Consider the following 26,488-nt stretch of genomic DNA (forward strand, 5'->3'; position numbering starts at 1 on the left):
GACAGGTCAGCTCTTACTTTGTCCCAATAACTCTTGTAGAAAATAACTTGGATACCATCGAAACCCAGCGCTTTTTGGCTACCCATATTGAAGATAAAGACTTTTAATTCCGAGAAAAAGAAACGCTCCTAATAACACTAAGATCCTCTGCAGATAAAGGGTGAAAAGAGTTTTTAAATATGAAAGTAGAATCTGGAGAGTCATCTGAGAAGAGGGTTCTATAAAAAAAGTTGCCATGTTTTCTAACAAATTTTTATCTGACAGTCAATTGCCGTCTTGGTCTTAAAGAGCTTCCACTTTATTTCTTCGTCTTCTAGCCATAGTAGTAATATGGAATAATTTTGTGTTGCGATCCTCAAATTCAATCCATTTACACCTTAATTTTTTGGAACCACAAAATTTCTCCTTGAAGGAGAATTTCTTTATATTCAGCCCACATCTCTTTTTGCAAATTTTGGAGAAAAATATTACTATGGAAATTCATGCTAGCTGTAATCCCCTGTAATCTTCTAATAATTTTACTCTTTCTCTTGTAGATATTTCCAAAGACATTAGAGTTCTAGTTTTTTAGCACCATTTGAAAAGTAGAAATACAATTCGACCATGACTCTTGATAGTTCCAATTATCATTAACCACTCTATCAAAATCTGGATGTGTCATCCATGCCACCAAAAATCTGAAAGGCCTTCTTCTCTATTAATGATAGAATGAAAATAAAGTTGAAGACATAGAGGTGTATGATTAGATTTAAAATTTGGAATGTGTCTAAGTCTAGATTTAGGGAATAAAGTCTGCTATTCATGGTTATAAAGGGCACAATCAAGACATTCCACTAGGCTTCCTCTTTTCCAAGTGAAGGCCCAACCAATATAACGCAAATCAAACAACCCACAGTCCAATATGCAAGAAACAAAATTCGGGCAAGCCCCTCTTGCATTGCTACCAGCACCTCTCTACCTTTTATGATCATGAAGAATGGCATTGAAGTCACCGATAAGGCACCAAGTTTGGTCATTATAGTCACTACTCAAATTGCAGATGTGATCCCAAAAAGCACTACGTCCAACTTTCTGAGGACTACCATAGATTGCTGTTAAGAACCAAGGAGCAGAGCTTCCATTTTGCACCTTCATATATACCAATTAGTGATTATGCAATAGAATATCTACTCTCCAGACATAAGTATTCCATAAAATCCAGAAGCCACCTAAGAAGCCTCTAGCATCTTTGATGAGCGGATATTTTATACACTTTTTGGCATCATTTTCATATAGTTTTTAGCATGTTTTATTTAAATTTTATTATATTTTCATAGGTTTTAGTGTAAAAATTCACATTTTTGAATTGTACCATAATTTTGTGTGTTTTTATGAAATTTCAGGTATTTTCTGGCTGAAATTGAGGAGCTGGAGCAAAAGTCCGATTCAAAAGCAGAGAAAGCATTGTAGATGCTGTCAGGATCTGACCTCTTGCACTCGATAGAGCTTTTCTAGAGCTGAAGAAATTCAAATGGAGTGTTCATATGAACGTTGAAAAGCTAACATCTAGAGATTTCCATCAATATATAATAGTCTATACTTTGCTTCAAAATTGAAGTCACAAAACTGGCGTTTAACGCCAGTTATCTACCCCAATCTAGGCGTCCAACGCCCACAAGGGAGCAGCTGGAGTTCAACGCCCAAAAGAGGGTCTCTAGCAAGCGTTCAACGCCTCAAAGAGACATTAGCACATGGGAGACACTCAAGCTCAGCCCAAACACTCACCAAGTGGGCCCCAAAAGTGGATTTTCGCACGCCTAAGTCTAGTCTATCATATTTCTGTAATCCTTAGTCATTAGATTAGTATATATAGGAGAATATCACCCATGTTTAGGATCTTCTTCCTCCCCTATTCGAATATTTTTACTACTTTTGTACAGTATGAGCCACTAAACCTCCTAGGTTAAGGGGAGGAGCGCTGCTGAGTTTTATGGATTAATAAAAGAATTACTATTCTATCTTCAATTCGTGTTTGATTCTCTATTCTAAGATGTGTCATCGTTCTTCATCCTTATGAATGTGTTGAACCAGCACAAGGTTATCTCATTCTACATGGCTTCAGAGTGAGTCTTTCATTGGATAATGATGAACCGCTAGCTTGATTATACATCTCTTAGACGGCTAATCCACGACTTTGTTCGGGACTTCTCGAGACACCAGTTCAATCGAGGTATAGAGAGATTAGAGTCTTTGTGGTAGAGGCTAGAACCAAAGGCACAACATTCTCTGATCCGAAAGATTTGACCTTGTCTGTGGCATTTTGAGTAGGATCACTAAGGCGAATGGACTGTAGGAGCTTCACCCTCAATCAGACTGGATGCGCACTAACCCTGGTGTTCAGCTTTGGAGGAGAATCAACGACCTCTTAACAAAGGTGTTTATCACATACAGCCTGCTGATGGTGGGAAATCACATCCACATAAACTACCGGCAAGTATACTGGGTCGCATCAAGTAGTAAAACTCACAAGAGTGAGGTTGATCCCACAGGCATTGATGGATCAAGCAATTTTAGTTGGATGATGAGTCTAGTCAAGCTAATATTTGGAAGAGTTTGGTGAAATTAAACGAGAAGAAAGTAAATTCACAATGAAAGTAGAGCAACAAAACGTAAAGTACTGGAAATTTAAGTGCTAGAGGGTAAAGGACAAAAGAATTAAATGCTGAAAAGTAAATGAGCATAAGCTTAAAGTGCAAGAAACTTAATGAGCTAAATCTTAAATTGTATGAAATGTAAATGACATGAATCTTAAATGACAAGAAATAAAAGGCGCAACTGTAAATGGCAATAGAAATGAAATTTCATGAAATGTAAATAGGGAATTGGGTGTTGGGTATCAAGAAAGCAGTAAACAATTACAATTAAAGTAAATTCAGGGCAATCTATATTAAGGAAAATCAAAGAGAAATATTCATTAGGGATTGGAGATATCATAATCCATCATGAATCAAATGGGTCTTAACTTACTTCTTAATCATATAAGTAGGTTTATGGCGGATTGTAATCGATTGGATCCCAATTCCTTGGCAACCCAATCTCTCTAATCACAATAAACCTTGCCAATTCCTTGATTTAACTGTCATGAGAAGAGGTTAAGTGCATTCTCTTATCCATATGTCACACAAATTCTCAAGACCTCAATTTCTCCCGAATATTGTTGGTCAAGAGAATTATGAAGGATAGAGCTCCAATTCTAATGCTCATGATTCCCCTTCCGAGGCTCACACAAGCCTTCAATAGATTCAAATCCCCTTCCGGAGTGAATGAATCTTAATAAGCATAGAAGATATCCTATAGCTATACAAGCGGATTGAGAAGAAAAAGAAGTTCAGTCATTCATTAGGATTACAATAGAGCTCCTCCCCTAATGAAATCGGGGTTTAGTTCATCATTGCTCAATCAAAACAAAAAGAAAAAGAAAGTACGTAAAAGAAAGAAAAGTACAAAAGAAAATCTTCTCAGGGTTTCCCAATTAGGGTCCCCTGCTTCCCAGCCTTCTTTTAACTTCAAAATCTATCCTATTTATACACTTTCCTAATCAATCTTCAAGTCTTTGGATGTGGGCTTTCTCATTTCCCCTCTTATCTTATACATCATAGTCGTACTCAACTTCTTCTCTCGTTTGTGCAGAGTTATGTTGTGATTTGGAAGACGGGCGTTGCGCTCGGTTCGAAGGGCATGGTTTTCAGTATGTCTCCAGATAGGGCCCCCACTAGTCCAGTTGGAGATTCCTGTTCAATCGTTACCTTATTTCATAGCCTATATCTCCGCTTTCACTGGTTTTCCTCTGTGATAATATGGGTATCGGTCTTGGTTCTGTTGATCCGGCAGCGGCTTTTGGTGCGCAACCAAAATCCCTTTCCCTTTGCAGAAGAACCCCAGTAAAACAGTGAAAAATGGACATCGAGCAAGGGCACTAGGGCAAGACAAAGCGGGCAAGAAGGAAGACGAAAACACGTATCCAACTTGGAAGTGGGAATCTTGTTCCATTTAGGGAGGTTAAATCCCGTCCAGCAGAACCATTTGCGTGGCCATTTTTGAAGCAAGTTAGGAGTGGCTTTTAGTGATGTTGACATGGGCTTTAGCTAACTGATGTTCACAAGCTTGCATGGGTGTCACTGAAAATGTGCTCAGCATGGACGTTGATCACTAACGTTAGTGTGCACTAACATTGCCAACTTTCCCCTTAAAATCATTGAGGAACATTTGCGGCAATGTTTGTGCACCAACGTTACTACCAATGTTTGACTGGTCATGCGTACGCATCACTCACGTGTGCGCGTTGCTGACCAGGTTTCTGTGCAATTTTCTTTGAAAACTATCAAACACGTTGGTGGCAACGTTTGTGGAAATGTTTTGCACACCATCGTTGGCACTCATTTAGCTTGTAACGTTGCCAGCAACGTTGGTGAGCTAACTTTGGCCACCAACATTGCTGATGGTGCTTGGGAACGTTGGTGAGCAATGTTGGTGAGCCACCTTTGGCCACCAACGTTGCTTCTTAAGCTTGGCATCTTGGTGGGCAACGTTGGTGAGCTATCTTAGGCCATCAACGTTGCTCATTCTCTTCCTTAAACCAATGTTTGTGGCAACGTTGGTGGGCCAACTTGGCCACCAACGTTGCTCACCCATTTACATGCAATGTTCATGGCAACGTTGGTGAGCCACCCAAGGCTACCAACGTTGCTTAGTTCTTCCTATTCCAACGTTGCCTTCTTATACAAGCAACGTTCATGGCAACGATGGTGAGACAACTAGGGCCACCAACGTTGCTTAGTCCTCCTCCTTAGACAACGTTTGTGGCAACGTTGGTGAGCCAACTTTGGCCACTAACGTTGCCTTCTATTCTTCTTCCTTGCCCTTCTTTTTCTTTTTCTTACCTATCATCAACCAAACAAAATGCATCAAAGTATTGGCATAAATCACAAGATAATGCATCATTCATTGCATTAAGTAAACCTTGCATAAATCTTATGAAAATGCACATAATTAACAATATTTGATTGAATCAAAACAAGCATACATTTTTCATCCAAATGCTTACTTATTGCCTAAGAAAGTGCATGAAACCAAATGAAAACTAATGAAAAAGGCTTGCGAAACTAGCCTAAGATGCCTAGGCATCACCTGGCATAGAAGAAATCATTCACAGTTGGAGGAGACAGTAAAACCGAATTGATCCAGAAGAATAAAGCACCTCCGAAGCCTTACCCATCTTCTTATCATTGCATCACCATCAACTGAGTAACGTTATCTTTATTTTACTTTTATGTGCTTTAAACAACGAAACAACTTTTCTATCCACCTGACTAAGATCTACAAGATAACCATAGCTTGCTTCAAATCACAATCCTCGTGGGATCGACTCTGACTCACTCAGGTATTACTTGGACAACCCAGTGCACTTGCTGGTTCAGTTGTGTGAAGTATAATTCCGCGCACCAAGTTTTTGGCGCCATTGCCAGGGATTGTTTGAGTTTGAACAAAATAACGAATTATCTTGTTGCTTAGATTAAGTACTTTTTACTTTTGTTTGGAGTCTTTTGTTTTCTTTTCAAAAAATTTTCGAAACCTTTTCTGTTTTGGCTATGTATTTCCTTTTGATTTTCTTACTTTGAGTCTTACTTATTTCTTGTTTTCTTTTACAAAAATTTTTCAATATCTTTTCTTTTCTTTAGTAATCAGTGTCTTTCGTTTGAGTCTTTTGTTCTTATTCTTGTTAAAGTTTCAAATTTTCTTGCTTTCTTTTCAAAAAAAATTTCAAAAAAAGTGTCTTTTGTTTGAGTCTCGTGTCAATCCTTAAGTTTGGTGTCTCTTTTTATCTTTGGTATCTTTGGTACTTTTGGTCTATCTTTTCTTGAGTTTTTAGAAAATTGTTCTTGTTACCATCTTTTATTTGATTTCAATTTCTTTAAATTTAATTTCTTTTGGTGTTTTTTCATGCAAATTTCGAAAAATTAGTATCTTGGCTTTTAAAATTTTAAGTTTGGTGTCCTTTTTTGTTCTTTATTTGCTTTGAATTTTCGAATTTATTCTTTATGCTCTTTCTTGGTATTCAAGTTGTTCTTGTTTCTTTTCTTGTTTTGATCTTAAAATTTTTAAGTTTGGTGTCTTTTGGTGTTTGTTCTCTTGATTTTCGAAAATTAGTACTTCTTTGATCTAAAAATTTTAAGTTTGGTATCTTTTAGTTGTTTTTCTCTTGCTTCATTAATTCAAAAAATCAAAAAATATCTTTTCTATCTTTATTTTGAAAATATTTTTGAAAATTTCAACCAAAACTTCAAATTTTACTTTCAAAATCATTATCTTATCTTATCTTAATTTCAAAAATCAAATTTCAAATCTTATCTTTTTATATCTTATCATATCTTTCTTTTAATTTGATTCTATCTTATCTTATCTTTCTTTTAAATTTTAAAATTCAAAACTTTTTCAAATCTTTATCTTATCTTTTGTTATCTTTCATTAAATTTTAAATCATTATCTTATCTTATCTTAAATTTGATTTTCAAAATCAAATAATTTCAAAAAAATCAAATCTTTTTCAAATTTTTATCTTATCTTGTTTCAAAATTCAAAATTCAAAAGTAAAAAAAAGTTGAATTTCAAAATTCTATCTTATCTTATTTTAAATTCAAGTTTTAAAATTCAATTTCAAAATTCAAAATTTAAAATTCAAATTTCAAATTTCAAAACCAAATCTTTTCTAATCTTATCTTTCTGGATTCTTGATCTTTAACATTTCAAATTTGAATTTTAAATTTTTAAATTTTAATTTTCAAAATCTCAAATTTAAATTTCAAATCTTTTTGTTTGACTTTCTTTTTTTGAATTCTAAAATTTTAAAAATCAAATATGTATCTTTCTTTTCAAATATTGTTAGTTTATTGTTTGTCTTTCTTTTTGAATTTCAAAAATTTTTAAATCCCTTTCTTTCTAGTTTTTGTATTTTTGAATTCTTTTATTTATTTTTACATTCTTTTTTATATTATTTTCGATTTTTTAAAACTTAATTTTAAATTCTTTTTCTCTCTTTAATTTCCAAAATCTCCTTCTTTATTCTCTTCTATTTCTTTTTGGGTATCTCACTAGGAGCTCCTTATACTACGACATAGAGACTCCCATTTTTCTTTGTCTCCTATTTATGTATGTAGGAACACCGAAGTCACTATGGATCAAAAGGGGAATACATGAATTAGGAGACCTCTGGGTTCCTATACATTTGACACTCTTGTTGACTCATATGACTTTAAGGTCAACTTAGACCAGATCCTGCTATTACGGCAAAAGTGCCAGTTTTATGGACACCCACAGGAAGACCCCAGTAATTTCATCTCCGACTTACTACAGTTTTGTGACACTATAGAGGCCAATGGAGTGGACCCTGAAGTCTCTAGACTAAAACTCTTTACATTTGCTTTGAGTGCTCTGAGGCGTCCCATTATTCACGGAATTCCTCTCAGAAGTGTACATGAACTAGTTATTTACAACCATGTCAATAAGTTCTTGAGCTTCTGCATGCATTTTCTTTAGGTGAATAGATCCACCTACAGAATGGTCCAGTGACATCTTAGAGAACTCAAATAGACCATAATATAATATATCTAGAATGGTCCACTCTGAAAGCATGTCAGAAGGACACCTTTTGGTCATCTGCTTGTATCTTTCCCAAGCTTCATAGAGGGATTCACCATCTTTTTGTTTGAAGGTCTAAACATCCACTTTAAGCTTGCTCAGCTTTTGAGGAGGAAAGAACTTAGCCAAGAAGGCCGTGACCATCTTATCCCAAGAGTTCAGACTATTTTTGGGTTGTGAGTCCAACCATGTTCTAGCTCTGTCTCTTACAGCAAAAGGAAAAAGCATGAGCCTGTAGACTTCAGGATCTACTCCATTAGTCTTAACAGTCTCACAGATTTGCAAGAACTCAGTTAAAAACTGATAGGGATCTTCTGATGGAAGTCCATGGAACTTGCAGCTCTGTTGCATTAGAGCAACTAGTTGAGATTTCAGCTCAAAGTTATTTGCTCCAATAGCAGGGATTGAGATGCTTCTTCCATCAAACTTGGAAGTAGGTGTAGTATAATCACCAAGCATCCTCCTTGCATTATTATTTTTGGCTGCCATCTCCTCTTCCTTTTCGACAATTTCTGTAAGGTTGTCTCTGGACTGTTGTAATTTAGCTTCTCTTAGTTTCCTTTTCAGAGTCCTTTCAGGTTCAGGATCTGCCTCAACAAGAATATTTTTGTCCTTGCTCCTGCTCATATGAAAAAGAAGGAACAAAAAATAATAATAGGGATCCTCTTTACCACAGTAGAGAGATTCCTTTATGTTAGTAGAAGAAGAAATGAATAGAAGAAGGAAAAGGTAAGAATCCAAACACAAGGGTGAAGATAGGTTCATATTCTTGAGATGAAGAGAAGTGTTAGTAAATAAATAAATAAATAGAAGAAGATGAGAGGGAGAGAATTCGAAAATTAATTTTGAAAAAGGGTTAGTGATTTTCGAAAATTAAGAGAGGAAAAATAATTAAAATTAAAATTTAAAACAATTAATTAATTTAAAAAGAATTTTTAAAAGGAGGGAGAAATTTTTGAAAATTAGAGAGGAAAAAGTAGTTAGGTGGTTTTGAAAAAGATAAGAAACAAACAAAAGTCAATTAGTTAGTTGAAAAAGATTTGAAAATCAATTTTGAAAAGATAAGAAGTTAGAAAAGATTTTGAAATTGATTTTTGAAAAAGATATATTTTAAAAAGATATGATTGAAAAAGATATTTTGAAAAAGATTTGATTTTTAAAATTAAAATTGATTACTTGACTAACAAGAAACTAAAAGATATGACTCTAGAATTTAAAGATTGAACCTTTCTTAACAAGAAAGTAACAAACTTCAAATTTTTTAATCAATCACATTAATTGTTAGTAAAGTTTCGAAAATTTGAAGTAAAATTAAGAAAAAGATTTTGAAAAAAATATTTTTAAATATTTTCAAAAATTAATATGAAAAATGAGAAAGGTTTGATTTTTGAAAAAAGATTTTGGAAAGATAAAATTTTTAAATTTGAAAATTTGACTTGACGTATAAGAAATAGCTAAATTTTAAAAATTTTTGACTAAGTCAACCCAAATTTTCGAAATTTATGAGAGAAAAAAAAAAGAAAAAGATATTTTTTTTGAATTTTTAATGATGAGAGAGACAAACATAAAAATGACCCAAAACATGAAAATTTTTGGATCAAAATCAATGATGCATGCAAGAACACTATGAATGTCAAGATGAACACCAAGAACACTTTGAAGATCAAGATGAACATCAAGATTTATTTTTAAAAAATTTTCAAGAAAAGAAAAACATGCAAGACACCAAACTTAGAAATTTTTAATGCCTAGACACTATGAATGCAAAAACGCACATGAAAAACAACAAAAAACACAAAACAAGAAAATTTAAAGATCAAACAAGAAGACTTACCAAGAACAACTTGAAGATCATGAAGAACACATGCATGAATTTTCAAAAAATGCAACACTTTTAAAACATGCAACTGACACCAAACTTAAAAATTGACTCAAGACTCAAACAAGAAACACAAAATATTTTTGATTTTATGATTTTCAAAATTTTTTTTGGATTTTTCGAAAATTAATCTTTAGAAAAACGAAAATAAAGAAAAAAATTTTTGAAAGAATTTTGAAAAATTTTTGAAAATAAAACAAAAAGAAAATTACCTAATCTGAGCAACAAGATGAACCGTCAGTTGTCCAAACTCGAACAATCCCCGGCAACCGCGCCAAAAACTTGGTGCACAAAATTGTGATCTCTAATAATGGCATTCAACTTGGTATGCGCATCTACTAACTCAGCACTTTCTTCACAACTCCGCACAACTAACCAAAAAGTGCAATGGGTCGTCCAAGTAATAAACCTTATGTGAGTAAGGGTCGATCCCACGGAGATTGTTGGTATGAAGAAAGCTATGGTCATCTTGTAGATCTCAGATAGGCGAATAATAAATGGTTATGGAGTTTTCGAATAATAATAATAAATAAACAGAAAATAAAGATAGAAATACTTATGTAAATCATTGGTAAGAATTTCAGATAAGTGTATGGAGATGATGTGTTCCTTTTGGATCTCTGCAACATACTGCTTTCATACTTTCAATCCTTCTTACTCCTTTCCATGGCAAGCTGTATGTAGGGCATCACCGTTGTCAATGGCTACATCCCATCCTCTCAGTGAAAAAGGTCCAAATGCTCTGTCACGGCACAGCTAATCATCCGTCAGTTCTCGATCATGTCGGAATAGAATCCATTGATTCTTTTGCGTTTGTCATCACGCCCAACAATCGCGAGTTTGAAGCTCATCACAGTCATTCAATCCCTGAATCCTACTTGGAATACCACAGACAAGGTTTAGACTTTCTGAATTCTCATGAATGCCACCATCAATTCTAGCTTATACCACGAAGATTCTGATTAAGGAATCCAAGAGATATGCGCTCGGACTAAGGTAGAACGGAAGTGGTTGTCAGTCACGCGTTCTTGGGTGAGAATGATAATGAGTGTCACGGATCATCACATTCATCATATTGAAGTGCAACGAATATCTTAAAATAGGAATAATCTGAATTGAATAGAAAATAGTAGTAATTGTATTAAAACTCGAGGTACAGCAGAGCTCTACACCCTTAATCTATGGTGTGCAGAAACTCCAATGTTGAAAATACATAAGTGATGAAGTTCTAGGCATGGCCAAATGGCCAGCCCTCATGGTCTAAGAACTAAACGTCCAAAGATGTTGTCAAAGACTATACTGTCAAAAGACTTCTAATACAATAGTAAAATGTCCTATTTATACTAGACTAGCTACTAGGGTTTACAGAAGTAAGTAATTGATGCAGAAATCTACTTCCGGGACCCACTTGGTATGTGCTTGGGCTGAGCTTGAGCTTTACACATGCAGAGGCTTCTTTTGGAGTTGAACGCCAAGGTGTAACGTGTTTTTGGCATTCAACTCTGGTTCGTGACGTGTTTCTGGCGTTTGACTCCCGAATGCTACATGGAACTGGCGTTGAGCGCCAGTTTGAATCCTCTAATCTCGAATAAAGTATAGACTATTATATATTGTTGGAAAGCTCTGGATGTCGACTTTCCAACGCCGTTGAGAGCGCGCCATTTGGAGTTCTGTAGCTCCAGAAAATCTATTTCAAGTGCAGGGAGGTCAGAATCCAACAACATCACCAGTCCTTGGTCAGTCTTCTTATCAGAGTTTTGCTCAGGTCTCTCAATTTCAGCCAGAAAATACCTGAAATCATAGAAAAACACACAAACTCATAGTAAAGTCTAGAAATGTGAATTTAGCATAAAAACTAATGAAAACATCCCTAAAAGTAGCTAGATCCTACTAAAAATTACCTAAAAATAATACCAAAAAGCGTATAAATTATCCGCTCATCAATAAAGTTGTTAACAAATTCCTGAACAAATTCATCCCAGAGATTAACTAAGCTGGCAACAAATGTTCAGACCTTCAGGCAGAAGGAGAGCGAGTCTCTCCGTGATGCTTGGGAGAGGTACAAGCTGATGTTCAGGAATTGCCCTTCCCATATGTTCTTAGGATAGGGCAAGACAATCATCTTCTATGAAGCCATACCTGAGCGAGTCAGGGTCGATCCCACGAGGATTGTGGTTTGAAGCAAGCTATGGTTATCTTGCAGGTCTTAGTCAGGTAAATGAAAGTGTAGGAGATGTTGGTATGTTATTTTTAATTGCATAAAAAGGAATAAAGAAAAAGGTTAATCAGAACTCAGAAGTCGTGTAAACTATGAAAAGAGGATGGTTAAGGCTTGGAGATGTTTTGTCCTTCTGGATTAACTCAGGTCTTATTGTCTTCTTCAAGTGTGAATGATTTCTTTTATGGCAGGCTGTATGTGATTGACGCTGGTTTGAGCAGCCGCCAATACTCCTCCAGATCTGAACCCCAGTGTTAGTGCAGATCCATTCTGATTGAGGGTGAAGCTCATGCAGTCCATTCTCCTTCATGATCCTACTCAAAATGCCACAGACAAGGTTGGATCTTCCGGATCAGAGAATGATGCGCCTTTGGTTCTAGCCTCTACCATAAAGACCTTAATCTCTGCATACCCTTCGGCTGAACTGGTGTCTTGACAAGTCCCCAACAAAGTCGTGGATTAACCGTCTAAGAGATGTATAATCAAGCTAGTGGTTCATCCTTGTCCGATGAAAGACGCACTCTAAACCCATGTAGAATGTGATAATCTTATGCCAGTTCAACGCATTCATATTGACGAAGAATGAAGATACATCTTAGAATTGGATCAAACACAGGTTAAAGCGGAACAGTAATCTTTTATTAATCCATGAAACTCAGCAGGGATTCTCCCCTCAACCTAGGAGGTTTAGAAACTCATACTAATAGAAAATACAAAGTGTAAAATGAAAAATATGGTAAATGATGGGCAAAGATCCTTATCAAAGAGTGATCTTCTATTTTAAATACTAAACTAGTGACTAGTAAGGGTAAAACAGTCTTTTTAGTGCTAAAATTCACTTCTGGGGCCCACTTGATGAGTGTTTGTGCTGAGCTTTGATGAGATCCACATGCTATGAGGCCTCTAGGGCGTTAAACCCTGGCTAGAGGGTCCTCTTTGGGCGTTTGAACACTGGTCTCTTCTCCTTGGGCACTGGGCGCTGGGCGCCTGGTGCACGAAATTGCAATCACACTTTTGCAATCCCGCACAACTAACCAGCAAGTGCACTGGGTCGTCCAAGTAATACCTTGCGTGAGCAAGGGTCGATCCCACGGAGATTGTCGGCTTGGAGCAAGCTATGGTTATCTTGTAAATCTTAGTCAGGATATCAGAAATTATCAGGATAGATTGTGAAAAGCAAAAGAACATGAAATGATTACTTGTTTTGCAGTAATGGGGAATAGGTTGAGGTTTGGAGATGCTCCATCTTCTGAATCTCTGCTTTTCGACTGTCTTCTTCTTCAAACACGCAAGTCTCCTTCCATGGCAAGCTGTATGTAGGGTTTCACCGTTGTCAATGGCTACCTCCCATCCTCTCAGTGAAAGCGATTGCATATGCTCTGTCACAGCATAGCGGAATTCAGCTGTCGGTTCTCGGTCAGGCCGGAATAGAATCCAATGATTCTTTTGCGTCTGTCACTAACGCCCCGCCTGCTAGGAGTTTGAAGCACGTCACAGTCATTCAATCATTGAATCCTACTCAGAATACCACAGACAAGGTTTAGACCTTCCGGATTCTCTTGAATGCCGCCATCAATTCTAGCTTATACCACGAAGATTCCGATTAAAGAATCCAAGAGATAACTACTTAATCTAAGGTAGAACGGAGGTGGTTGTTAGGCACACGTTCATAGTTGAGAATGATGATGATTGTCACGGATCATCACATTCATCCGGATTAAGAACAAGTATTATCTTAGAATGGAAGCAAGCATGATTGAATGAGAAACAGTAGTAATTGCATTAATCCATCAAGACATAGCAAAGCTCCTCACCCCCAACCATGGGGTTTAGAGACTCATGCCGTGGAAAGTACACAAAGAAAACGTGTAAAGTGTCATGAGGTCATAAGGTACTGATACAATGTCAAAAGATCCTATTAATAGTAAACTAGTATCCTAGGGTATACAGAAATGAGTAAATGACGTAAAAATCCACTTCTGGGTCCACTTGGTGTGTGCTTGGGCTGAGCAATGAAGCATTTTCGTGTAGAGACCTTTTCTGGAGTTAAACGCCAGCTTTCATGCCAGTTTGGGCGTTTAACTCCAAGTTTTATGCCAGTTCCGGCGTTTAACGCTGGAATTTCTGAGGCCGAATTGCTACGCCGGTTTGGGCCATCAAATCTTGAGCAAAGTATGGACTATCATATATTGCTGGAAAGCCCAGGATGTCTACTTTCCAATGCCGTTGAGAGCGCGCCAATTAGGCTTCTGTAGCTCCAGAAAATCCACTTCGAGTGCAGGGAGGTCAGAATCCAACAGCATCTGCAGTCCTTTTTGGTCTCGGAATCAGATTTTTGCTCAGGAACCTCAATTTCAGCCAGAAAATACCTGAAATCACAGAAAAACACACAAACTCATAGTAAAGTCCAGAAAAGTGAATTTTAGCTAAAAACTAATAAAAATATACTAAAAACTAACTAAATCATACTAAAAACATACTAAAAACAATGCCAAAAAGCATACAAATTATCCGCTCATCACAACACCAAACTTAAATTGTTGCTTGTCCCCAAGCAACTGAAAATCAAAATAGGATAAAAAGAAGAGAATATACTATAGACTCCAAAATGTCAAGAAAACATAGCTCCAATTAGATGAGCGGGACTAGTAGCTTTTTGCCTCCGAACAGTTTTGGCATCTCACTCTATCCCTTGAAGTTCAGAATGATTGGCATCTATAAGAACTCAGAACTCAGATAGTGTTATTGATTCTCTTAGTTGAGTATAATGATTCTTGAACATAGCTAGTGTATGAGTCTTGGCTGTGGCCCAAAGCACTCTGTCTTCCAGTATTACCACCGGATACATACATGCCACAGACACATAATTGGGTGAACCCTTTCAGATTGTGACTTAGCTTTGCTAAAGTCCCCAATTAGAGGTGTCCAGGGTTCTTAAGCACACTCTTGTTGCCTTGGAGCACAACTTTATTTCTTTCTTTTCTTTTTCTTTTCTTCTTCTCTCTTTTTTTTTCAAAATTTTTTTTTGTATCCACTGCTTTTTCTTGCTTCAAGAATCAGTCTAATGATTTTAGATCCTCAATAACAGTTCTCTTTTTCCTCATTCTTTCAAGAGCCAACAATTTTTAACATTCTCAAAACAACAAATTCAAGAGACATATGCACTGTTCAAGCATTCATTCAGAAAGCAAAAAGTATTGTCACCACATCAAACTAATTCAACTAGTTTCAATGATAAATTTTGAAATCCTGTACTTCTTGTTCTTTTGTGATTAAAGCATTTTTCATTTAAGAGAGGTGATGGATTCATAGGACATTCATATCTTTAAGGCATAAATTTTAATTTTATTAATTATGAATTAAAACAAGACTCAAAAATAGATATAAAATGAGACTAGAAAAACGAAAAATAAAAACAAAACAGAAGAAAATAAAAACGCAAAAACAGAGGCTCCTAATGATAGAGGCTTTCACAGAGTTAGGACTCAACAACCTTGATCTTGAGAAGTGGATGCTCCCTCAACTTGAGAGGAGAGCTTTTGGCATTTCAACTCTTGGAGTTCACGCCCCTACTTCTCTTGCTCCTTCAGCAATTTGCAGAGCATGCAGTTCTGATTCTGCTGTTCTTCCTTCAGTTGCTCCATAGTCTCTTGCAACTTGGAGATAGATGCTTCTAGGCTGGTCCAGTAGTCAATTCTTGGGAATTCAGGGAGGAATTCCTGCGCCCTCCTCTTGATGGAGTTGTCTTGCACTTGTCCTTCCATTGACTTCTTGGTAATTGGGTGTTCAATGGGTATGAACTCATCTACTCCCATCTTCACCCCAGCCTCTTTACAAAGCAAGGAGATCAAGCTTGGGTAAGCCAATTTGGCTTCAGTGGAATTCTTATTTGCAATTGTGTAGATCTCACAAGCAATCACATGATGGACCTCCACTTCTTTTCCAAGCATAATGCAATGAATCATCACTGCTCTCTTGATGGTGACCTCAGAACGATTGCTAGTGGGCAATATGGAACGCCCAATAAAGTCTAGCCAACCTCTTGCAATTGGCTTGAGGTCTCCCCTCTTGAGTTGGTTTGGGACACCCTTTGAATCGGTTATCCACTTAGTCCCAGGGAGGCATATGTCCTCTAGAACTTGATCCAACCCTTTGTCTACTCTCACCATCCTCCTATTGAAGGAATCAGGATCATCTTGCAATTCAGGTAGTTTGAAGATTTCTCTTATTTTGTCCAGATGGAAGTACATAACTTTCCCTCTGACCATGGTTCTGTAGGTATGGTAAGCAGTTCCAGTCATTCTCTGCTTATCTGTTAGCCACAGATTTGAGTAGAATTCCTGAACCATGTTCCTTCCAACCTTTATTTCAGGATTGGTTAGAACTTCCCATCCTCTATTTCGAATTTGCTCTTGGATCCCCGGATATTCATCTTCTTTCAGATCAAATTTGACTTCCGGGATCACTGACCTCAGACCCATTATTTTGTGATAATGGTCTTCATGTTCTTTGGTTAAGAACTTCTCTTGATTCCAAAGATTCTTTGGATTAGTCTCTTTCTTTCCTCTTAAATTGGTTTGTTTTCCCTTAGGAGCCATGATCTTGATAAATCTTGGCTTAGTGATCACGGAAAAGCACACCAAACTTAGAGGTTTTGCTTGTCCTCAAGCAAAAAGAAAAGAAAGAAGAGAAGAGAGAGAGAGAGGAAGAGGAAATTCGAATGGTGTGGTGGAAAGAGAGAGCCAAACGTGAATTTATAAGGTGGGGAGGGGAGTTTTCGAAAAAAAGAGAGATTTGAAAGGAGATTTGAGAAGATATGGAGAGAAATTGAGAAAAGGGTGAGTTTTTGAACAAAATTTGGGAATGATTTGAAGAATGATTTTAATTTTGAAAATTTGAAAGTGAATAATGAGAGATTGAAATGTATTTTTGTAGGAAAATATGGGTGAGAAAAGGAAAGTTTGAAAAAAATCTGATTTGAAAACAAAGTTGTGGTCCCCCCCACCTTTCTGGCATTAAACGCCCAGAATGGCACTCATTCTGGCGTTTAACGCCCAATTGGCACCCCTTTTGGGCGTTTAACGCCCAGCCAGGTGCCCTGGCTGGCGTTAAACGCCAGAAATCCTTTAGCACTGGGCGTTTTTCTGAACGCCCAGGATGCTGCACACCTGGCGTTAAACGCCCAGAATGGTGCCCATTCTGGCGTTTAACGCCCAAAATGGCACCATTCCTGGCGTTAAACGCCCAGAATGGTACCCATTCTGGCGTTTAGCGCCCAAAATGCCCCTTACTGGCGTTTTTTCGCCAGTAAGCTCTTTTTCTCTGCTTTTTGAGCTGAATCCTTCTGTAACTCTGTGAATTCCTTCATTTTTGATACTTGCCTCTGTAAGAACAAATCATACAACCTACTAATGACTGGGTTGCCTCCCAGCAAGCGCTTCTTTACTGTCTTTAGCTGGACATTCACTGAGAATCACTCAAGTCTCAGTTTTGAGCATTCCTGCTCAAAGTTTCCTTCAAGATAATGCTTGATTCTCTGTCCATTAACAATGAACCTTTTGTCGGAATCAATATCCTGAAGCTCAACATATCCATATGGTGACACTCCTGTAATCACATACGGACCCCTCCACCGGGATTTGAGTTTTCCTGGAAACAGTCTGAGCCTAGAGTTGAAGAGCAGAACTTTTTGTCCTGGCTCAAAGACTCTGGTTGACAACTTCTTGTCATGCCATTTCTTTGCCTTTTCCTTATAAATTTTTGCATTTTCAAAGGCATTGAGTCTGAACTCCTCTAGCTCATTTAGCTGGAGCAGTCTTTTTTCACCAGCTAACTGTGCATCCATGTTTAGGAATCTGGTTGCCCAGTAGGCCTTATGTTCCAGTTCCACAGGCAAATGACAGGCCTTCCCATACACCAGTTGGTATGGAGAGGTTCCTATAGGAGTCTTGAATGCTGTTCTGTATGCCCACAGAGCATCATCCAAGCTCTTTGCCCAATCCTTTCTTCGGACTATCACAGTCCGTTCCAGGATTCTCTTTAATTCTCTGTTAGAGACTTCAGCTTGCCCATTTGTCTGTGGATGATACGGAGTTGCCACTTTGTGGCTAATTCCATATCTAACCATAGCAGAGTATAGCTGTTTGTTGCAGAAATGAGTGCCCCCATCACTGATTAGTATTCTGGGAACGCCAAACCTGCTGAAAATGTTTTTCTGGAGGAATTTCAGTACGGTCTTGGTATCATTAGTGGGTGTAGCAATCGCTTCTACCCACTTAGACACATAGTCCACTGCCATCAGAATGTAAGTGTTTGAGTATGATGGTGGGAATGGCCCCATGAAGTCAATTCCCCATACATCAAACAATTCTATCTCTAATATCCCTTGTTGAGGCATGGCATATCCATGAGGCAGGTTACCAGCTCTTTGGCAACTGTCACAGTTACGCACAAACTCTCGGGAATCTTTATAGAGAGTAGGCCAGTAGAAGCCACATTGGAGGACTTTAGTGGCTGTTCGCTCACTTCCAAAATGTCCTCCATACTGTGATCCATGGCAGTGCCATAGGATCCTTTGTGCTTCTTCTCTGGGTACACATCTGCGGATCACTCCGTCAGCACATCTCTTAAAGAGATATGGTTCATCCCAGAGGTAGTACTTGGCATCTGAGATTAATTTCTTTCTCTGCACGTAGCTGTACTCTTTGGGAATGAACCTCACAGCTTTAAAATTTGCAATATCTGCAAACCATGGAGCTTCCTGAATGGCAAAGAGTTGCTCATCTGGGAAAATCTCAGAGATCTCAGTAGAAGGGAGGGACGCCCCTGCTACTGGTTCTATTCGGGACAGATGATCAGCTACTTAGTTCTCTGTCCCTTTTCTGTCTCTTATTTCTATATCAAACTCTTGCAGAAGCAACACCCATCTTATAAGCCTGGGTTTTGAATCCTGCTTTGTGAGTAAGTATTTAAGAGCAGCATGGTCAGTGTACACAACCACTTTGGATCCCACTAGATAGGATCTAAACTTGTCAATGGCATAGACCACTGCAAGTAACTCTTTTTCTGTGGTTGTGTAGTTCTTCTGTGCGTCATTTAGAACACGGCTGGCATAGTAAATGACGTGCAGAAGCTTGTTATGCCTCTGTCCCAACACTGCACCAATGGCATGGTCACTGGCATCACACATTAGTTCAAATGGCAATGTCCAATCTGGTGCAGAGATGACTGGTGCTGTGACCAGCTTAGCTTTTAGGGTCTCAAATGCCTGCAGACACTGTGTGTCAAACACAAATGGTGTGTCAGCAGCTAGCAGGTTACTCAAAGGTTTTGCAATTTTCGAAAAATCCTTTATGAACCTTCTGTAAAATCCTGCATGCCCCAGAAAGCTTCTGATTGCCTTAACATTGGCAGGTGGTGGTAATTTTTCAATTACCTCTACCTTTGCCTTATCCACCTCTATTCCCCTGCTTGAAATTTTGTGCCCAAGGACAATTCCTTCAGTCACCATAAAGTGACATTTCTCCCAGTTTAAAACCAGGTTAGTCTCTTGGCACCTTTTCAAGACAAGTGCTAGGTGATTAAGACAGGAGCTAAATGAATCTCCATATACTGAAAAGTCATCCATGAAGACTTCCAGAAATTTCTCTACCATATCTGAGAAGATAGAGAGCATGCACCTCTGAAAGGTTGCAGGTGCATTGCACAGACCAAAAGGCATCCTCCTGTAGGCAAACACGCCAGAAGGGCAAGTGAATGCTGTTTTCTCTTGGTCCTGAGGATCTACTGCAATTTGGTTGTAGCCTGAATAGCCATCCAAAAAGCAGTAATAATCATGGCCAGCTAGTCTTTCTAGCATTTGGTCTATGAACGGTAAAGGAAAATGATCCTTTCTGGTGGCTGTATTGAGCCTTCTGTAGTCAATACACATGCGCCACCCTGTGACTGTCCTTGTAAGAACCAGTTCATTTTTTTCATTATGAACCACTGTCATGCCTCCCTTTTTGGGAACAACTTGGACAGGGCTCACCCAGGGGCTATCAGAAATAGGATAAATAATCCCAGCCTCTAGTAATTTAGTGACCTCTTTCTGCACCACCTCCTTCATGGCAGGATTTAGCCTCCTCTGTGGTTGGACCACTGGTTTGGCATTATCCTCCAATAGGATCTTGTGCATGCATCTAGCTGGGCTAATGCCCTTAAGATCACTTATGGACCACCCAAGAGCTGTCTTGTGTGTCCTTAGCACTTGAATCAGTGCTTCCTCTTCCTGTGAATTTAAAGCAGAGCTTATAATCACTGGAAAAGTGTCACCCTCTCCCAGAAATGCATATTTCAGGGATGGTGGTAGTGGTTTGAGTTCAGGCTTGGGAGGCTTATCCTCCTCCTGAGGAATTTTCGAAAATTCCTTTGCCTCCTCTAGTTCTTCTTGATCAGGTTGAGCATCTTTGAAGATGTCCTCAAGCTCTGATTCTAGGCTTTCAGCCATATTGATCTCTTCTACCAGAGAGTCAATAATGTCAGCGCCCATGCAGTCATTTGGTGTGTCTGGATGCTGCATGGCTTTTACAGCATTCAACTTGAACTCATCCTCATTGACTTTCAAGGTTACTTCCCCTTTTTGTACATCAATGAGAGTTCGTCCAGTTGCTAGGAAAGGTCTTCCTAGAATGAGAGTTGCACTCTTGTGCTCCTCCATTTCTAGCACTACAAAGTCAGTGGGAAAGGCAAATGGCCCAACCTTGACAATCATGTCCTCAATTATGCCTGATGGGTATTTAATGGAGCCATCAGCAAGTTGGAGGCATATCCGGGTTGGTTTGACTTCTCCAGTCAACCCAAGCTTTCTGATAGTGGATGCAGGTATTAGATTGATGCTTGCTCCAAGATCACATAGGGCTGTCTTGGTGCAAGCACCTTCTAATGTGCATGGTATCATAAAGCTTCCTGGATCTTGAAGCTTTTCTGGTAAGCTTTTTAATATGACTGCACTGCATTCTTCAATGAGAAACACTTTTTCAGTTTCTCTCCAATCCTTCTTATGACTTAAGATCTCTTTCATGAACTTAGCATAAGAGGGTATTTGCTCAAGTGCCTCTACAAACGGAATCTTTATTTCAAGAGTCCTTAGATAGTCTGCAAAGCGGGCAAATTGCTTATCCTGCTCCGCTTGGCGGAGTTTCTGAGGATAAGGCATCTTGGCTTTATATTCTTCAACCTTAGATGCTGCAGGTTTATTCCTTACAGAAGTGGTTGAAGAAGCCTTGTTAGAGGGATTACTGTCAGCACTCTCAGGTGTCTGATTCTCTCCAGGCGTCTGAACGCCAGGATTGGGTGGAAATTGGGCGTTTAACGCCAACTTTTCCCCCTTTTCTGGCGTTTGAACGCCAGAACTGGGCAAGGAATGGGCGTTTAACGCCAGCTTTCCTTCCCTTTCTGGCGTCTGAACGCCAATGACATTCCTCTCTGGGCTCTTACTGTCCTCAGAGGGATTTTGAACAGTGGTTTGATTGTCCTCTGTCAATTGTTCCTTGTTTGGCTTTTTACTCTTTTGAGCAGTGTTATTCAGGGTCTTCCCACTCCTCAATTGAACTGCTTGACATTCCTCTGTTATCTGTTTAGATATTTGCTGTTTTGCTTGATTCAACTGCAGTTCTATGCTCTTGTTAGCAACTTTAGTTTCATGAAGCATCTCTTTAAAGTCTGCTAACTGTTCTGTCATCAGGAGCAATTGTTGATTAAGCTCAATTATCTGTTCTTGAGGACTAGGGTCAGTGACTATTGCCATGACTTCCTCTTTTGGAGAGAACTCATTGCTAGAGTACAAATATTGGTTTCTAGCAACAGTGTCTACAAGCTCTTGAGCTTCTTCAATTGTCTTCCTCATGTGTATAGATCCACCAGCTGAGTGGTCTAAAGACATCTGAGCTTTCTCTGTAAGCCCATAGTAGAAAATGTCTAACTGTACCCACTCTGAAAACATTTCAGAGGGACATTTCCTTAGCATACCTCTATACCTCTCCCAGGCATTGTAAATGGATTCACTATCCTCTTGTTTAAAGCCTTGGATGTCCAGCCTTAGCTGTGTCATCCTCTTTGGAGGGTAAAAATGATTCAGGAATTTGTCTGACAACTGTTTCCATGTCTTTATACTTGCTGTAGGTTGGTTATTCAACCACCTCTTAGCTTGATCTTTTACAGCAAATGGAAACAGTAATAGTCTGTAGACATCCTGATCCACCTCTTTATCATGTACTGTGTCAGCAATTTGTAAAAACTGTGCCAGAAACTCAGTAGGTTCTTCCTGTGGAAGACCGGAATACTGGCAGTTTTGCTGCACTATGATAATGAGTTGAGGATTTAGTTCAAAGCTGCTTGCTTTGATGGGAGGTGTACAGATGCTACTCCCATATGCAGCTGTAGTGGGGTTAGCATATGACCCCAGAGTCCTTTTGGACTGATTGATCCCACTTAAGTCCATAATGGACAAAAGGGAAATGATAATGATTGCAAAGAGATAAATTTTGTTTGCTTTTTTTTTTTTGAATTAAACGAAAAAAATAAAATAAAACAAAAGAAAATTGAAGAAAAAGAAAAAAAAATTCGAAAATCAAAAAGCAAACAAGATCAAAGCAAATTGAGAACTGAATCAATTAGTTAATCAAAAAGATTTTGAAAATAGCAATTAAAAAGATATGATTGAAAAATTTTTATGAAAAAGATTTGATTTTGAAAATAGGAAAGAGAAAAACACAAAAAGACACCAAACTTAAAATTTTTAGAAAATCAAACACTAATTTTTCGAAAATTTTTAAGGGAAAAACACAAAGAGGACACCAAACTTAGAATTTTTAGGAATCAAAAAGGGACTAAGAACATGCAAAAATCGAAAATTAAAAGAAAAACAAAAGCATGCAATTGACACCAAACTTAGAATATGAAACTAGACTCAACTAAAAGACTCTAAACCAACAAAAATAAAACAGTCCTAATCTAAGCAACAAGATAAGCCGTCAGTTGTCCAAACTCAACAATCCCCGGCAACGGCGCCAAAAACTTGGTGCACGAAATTGCAATCACACTTTTGCAATCCCGCACAACTAACCAGCAAGTGCACTGGGTCGTCCAAGTAATACCTTGCGTGAGCAAGGGTCGATCCCACGGAGATTGTCGGCTTGGAGCAAGCTATGGTTATCTTGTAAATCTTAGTCAGGATATCAGAAATTATCAGGATAGATTGTGAAAAGCAAAAGAACATGAAATGATTACTTGTTTTGCAGTAATGGGGAATAGGTTAAGGTTTGGAGATGCTCCATCTTCTGAATCTCTGCTTTTCTACTGTCTTCTTCTTCAAACACGCAAGTCTCCTTCCATGGCAAGCTGTATGTAGGGTTTCACCGTTGTCAATGGCTACCTCCCATCCTCTCAGTGAAAGCGATTGCATATGCTCTGTCACAGCATAGCGGAATTCAGCTGTCGGTTCTCGGTCAGGTCGGAATAGAATCCAATGATTCTTTTGCGTCTGTCACTAACGCCCCGCCTGCTAGGAGTTTGAAGCACGTCACAGTCATTCAATCATTGAATCCTACTCAGAATACCACAGACAAGGTTTAGACCTTCCGGATTCTCTTGAATGCCGCCATCAATTCTAGCTTATACCACGAAGATTCCGATTAAAGAATCCAAGAGATAACTACTTAATCTAAGGTAGAACGGAGGTGGTTGTCAGGCACACGTTCATAGTTGAGAATGATGATGATTGTCACGGATCATCACATTCATCCGGATTAAGAACAAGTATTATCTTAGAATGGAAGCAAGCATGATTGAATGAGAAACAGTAGTAATTGCATTAATCCATCAAGACACAGCAGAGCTCCTCACCCCCAACCATGGGGTTTAGAGACTCATGCCGTGGAAAGTACACAAAGAAAACGTGTAAAGTGTCATGAGGTCATAAGGTACTGATACAATGTCAAAAGATCCTATTAATAGTAAACTAGTATCCTAGGGTATACAGAAATGAGTAAATGACGTAAAAATCCACTTCTGGGTCCACTTGGTGTGTGCTTGGGCTGAGCAATGAAGCATTTTCGTGTAGAGACCTTTTCTGGAGTTAAACGCCAACTTTCATGCCTGTTTGGGCGTTTAACTCCAAGTTTTATGCCAGTTCCGGCGTTTAACGCTGGAATTTCTGAGGCCGAATTGCTACACCGGTTTGAGCCATCAAATCTTGGGCAAAGTATGGACTATCATATATTGCTGGAAAGCCCAGGATCTCTACTTTCCAATGCCGTTGAGAGCGCGCCAATTGGGCTTCTGTAGCTCCAGAAAATCCACTTCGAGTGCAGGGAGGTCAGAATCCAACAGCATCTGCAGTCCTTTTTGGTCTCGGAATCAGATTTTTGCTCAGGAACCTCAATTTCAGCCAGAAAATACCTGAAATCACAGAAAAACACACAAACTCATAGTAAAGTCCAGAAAAGTGAATTTTAGCTAAAAACTAATAAAAATATACTAAAAACTAACTAAATCATACTAAAAACATACTAAAAACAATGCCAAAAAGCATACAAATTATCCGCTCATCAGCGCCTGAAATGGGGCAGGAGGCTGGCGATGGACGCCAGTTTTGGGCCTTTTACTCTGAGGCAAAGTATTGACTATTATATATTGCTGGAAAGCTCTAGAAGTTAAATTTCCATAGCCGTTGAGAACGCTCCATTTTGAAGTCTGTAGCTCTCGAAATCTCTTTCGACTGAAAGGATGTCAGATCCAGACAGCATCTGCAGTGCTTTCTCTATCTCTGAATCAGACTTTTGCTCCAGCTCCTCAAATTCAGCCAGAAAATACCTGAAATTGCATAAAAACACACAAACTCAAAGTAGAATTCAAAAAAAGTGAATTTAACAACTAAAACCTTTGAAAAATTAGTAAAACTTAAACAAAACATACTAAAAACTATAAGAAAATAATGCCAAAAAGCGTATAAAATATCCGCTCATCACAACACCAAACTTAAACTGTTGCTTGTTCCCAAGAAACTAAAAATACAGTAGGACATAGTAGCTTTTTGCTTTTTGCTTCAATTAGAAAAGTAAAATACAATAACTTTCAAAGTTCCCAATGAAGCTCAGCTTCAGTAGATGAGCGGGACGTGGTAGCTTTTTGCTTCTAAATAGTTTTGGCATCTCACTATCCATTGAAACTCAGAAATGTTGGTCTCTTTAGGAACTTAGAATCTAGATGATATTATTGACTCTTTTAGTTCAGCTCTTTTTTATTCTTGAACACAGCTTTTAGAGTCTTGGACATGACCCTAAGCACTTTATTTTCCAGTATTACCACCGGATACATAAATGCCACAGACACTTTAACTGGGTGAACCCTTTTGGATTGTGATGCAGCTTTGCTAGAATCCCCAGATAGAGGTGTCTAGTATAAGACCGAGACTAACTAACCATCTAATTAAAATAATTAATATTGCCCAAATTAGGTTACAAAAATTTAGCATGAGAATTGGAGGATTTAAATATGATTTTTGGACTTATTAGATTTTTTTGAGTCAGAAAATGTATTTTCTGCGAAAATCCGAGTAAAATCGCAAAACATAAGTTGAACCGGTTGAACCGGTTTAAGTCTGTCCGGTACTGTCCGAGAATATTTAAAAACAGTAGAAAACCTCAGGAAAATATTAGAAATTGAAAACCAGGCATTAATTTTAAAGGTTTGGACCAAAGTTGGGCCAAACGTTCCTAAAACACCAACAGGTTGGACCGGGTCCAAGTTGGGCTCCAGCCCAACATATATAAGTTCATTAAATGAACCCATTCAGCACACCACATACACAAACACAGCACATGTAGCTAAAACGGGGAAGAGGGAGAGAAACCTTCATTGTTACTATTCATCTTCAACTTCCGAAGCTCATAACTTGAGCTACGGAGCTCTGATCGCCGCACCGTTTGCGGCCACGCAATCCTCTCAAAGAGCTCTACAAAACCCATCCAAGAAACTCGTTAGAAAATAAAAAAATCTCTCTCAGTTCTTCCTTTCAAAAATTCGAAATTTTAGGGCTTTGTATTGAGTGAAATTTTGTGATTTTTAGTGTTTAGGTACACTCTAGCACTTGAATACTATTGGGTTTTGCCCCAATCATCGTTGGATAAGGTGAGTAAATTCAAATCTCTTGTGGTTTTATGGATTTAATGAACCCTAGGTTGAATTATTGTAAGTTATGTGCATATATAGATTGAGATTGTGATTGTTAGCATTTAATTGGAGCTTTGGAGTGATTGTTGATGCTTGTTGGAGTTAGATGGTGACTTAGTTGTGGTTGGAAGCTTGAATCTCACTCAATTTGGGTTTTTGTGCATATTGGGAATCAGCCAAGGTATGATTTTGGTTTTCTCTATGTAGTATTGATAACAAGTCATCTTATGCTAGCTTTTCAAGCATTTTTCACTTGTTTTATTAGGTTTTACGCACTTTCTTGCATTGTAGGTAAGTAATTTGGAGTGGATTTGCATGGTTTTGTTGAATCAATCAACCATCTTTTATTTGACACTAAATCATGAGGTTTAAGCTAGAATTAGTTGGTTTTTGAATGATTTATAAACCTTGTGATTTTGGTGATACTTTGATTGGTTGTTTTAATTACTTGTAGGTGAAGAAAAGAAAGAAACAAGAAAAGCGTGGCCTAAGGAAACAAAAGTTTG

At 38.1% G+C, this 26,488-nt stretch overlaps 1 non-coding gene across 1 annotated transcript; it reads left to right on the forward strand.

Moving 5' to 3' along the window:
* The first annotated feature begins 7,662 nt into the window (after positions 1-7,662).
* Positions 7,663-7,770, forward strand: LOC112699790 (small nucleolar RNA R71). Its single transcript, XR_003152728.1, has one exon. It is a non-coding gene; the product is annotated as a small nucleolar RNA R71 (small nucleolar RNA).
* The last annotated feature ends 18,718 nt before the right edge of the window (positions 7,771-26,488 follow it).

This window comes from Arachis hypogaea, chromosome 6, assembly GCF_003086295.3.
Source record: "Arachis hypogaea cultivar Tifrunner chromosome 6, arahy.Tifrunner.gnm2.J5K5, whole genome shotgun sequence".
In the NCBI taxonomy this organism is placed as follows: Eukaryota; Viridiplantae; Streptophyta; class Magnoliopsida; order Fabales; family Fabaceae; genus Arachis; species Arachis hypogaea.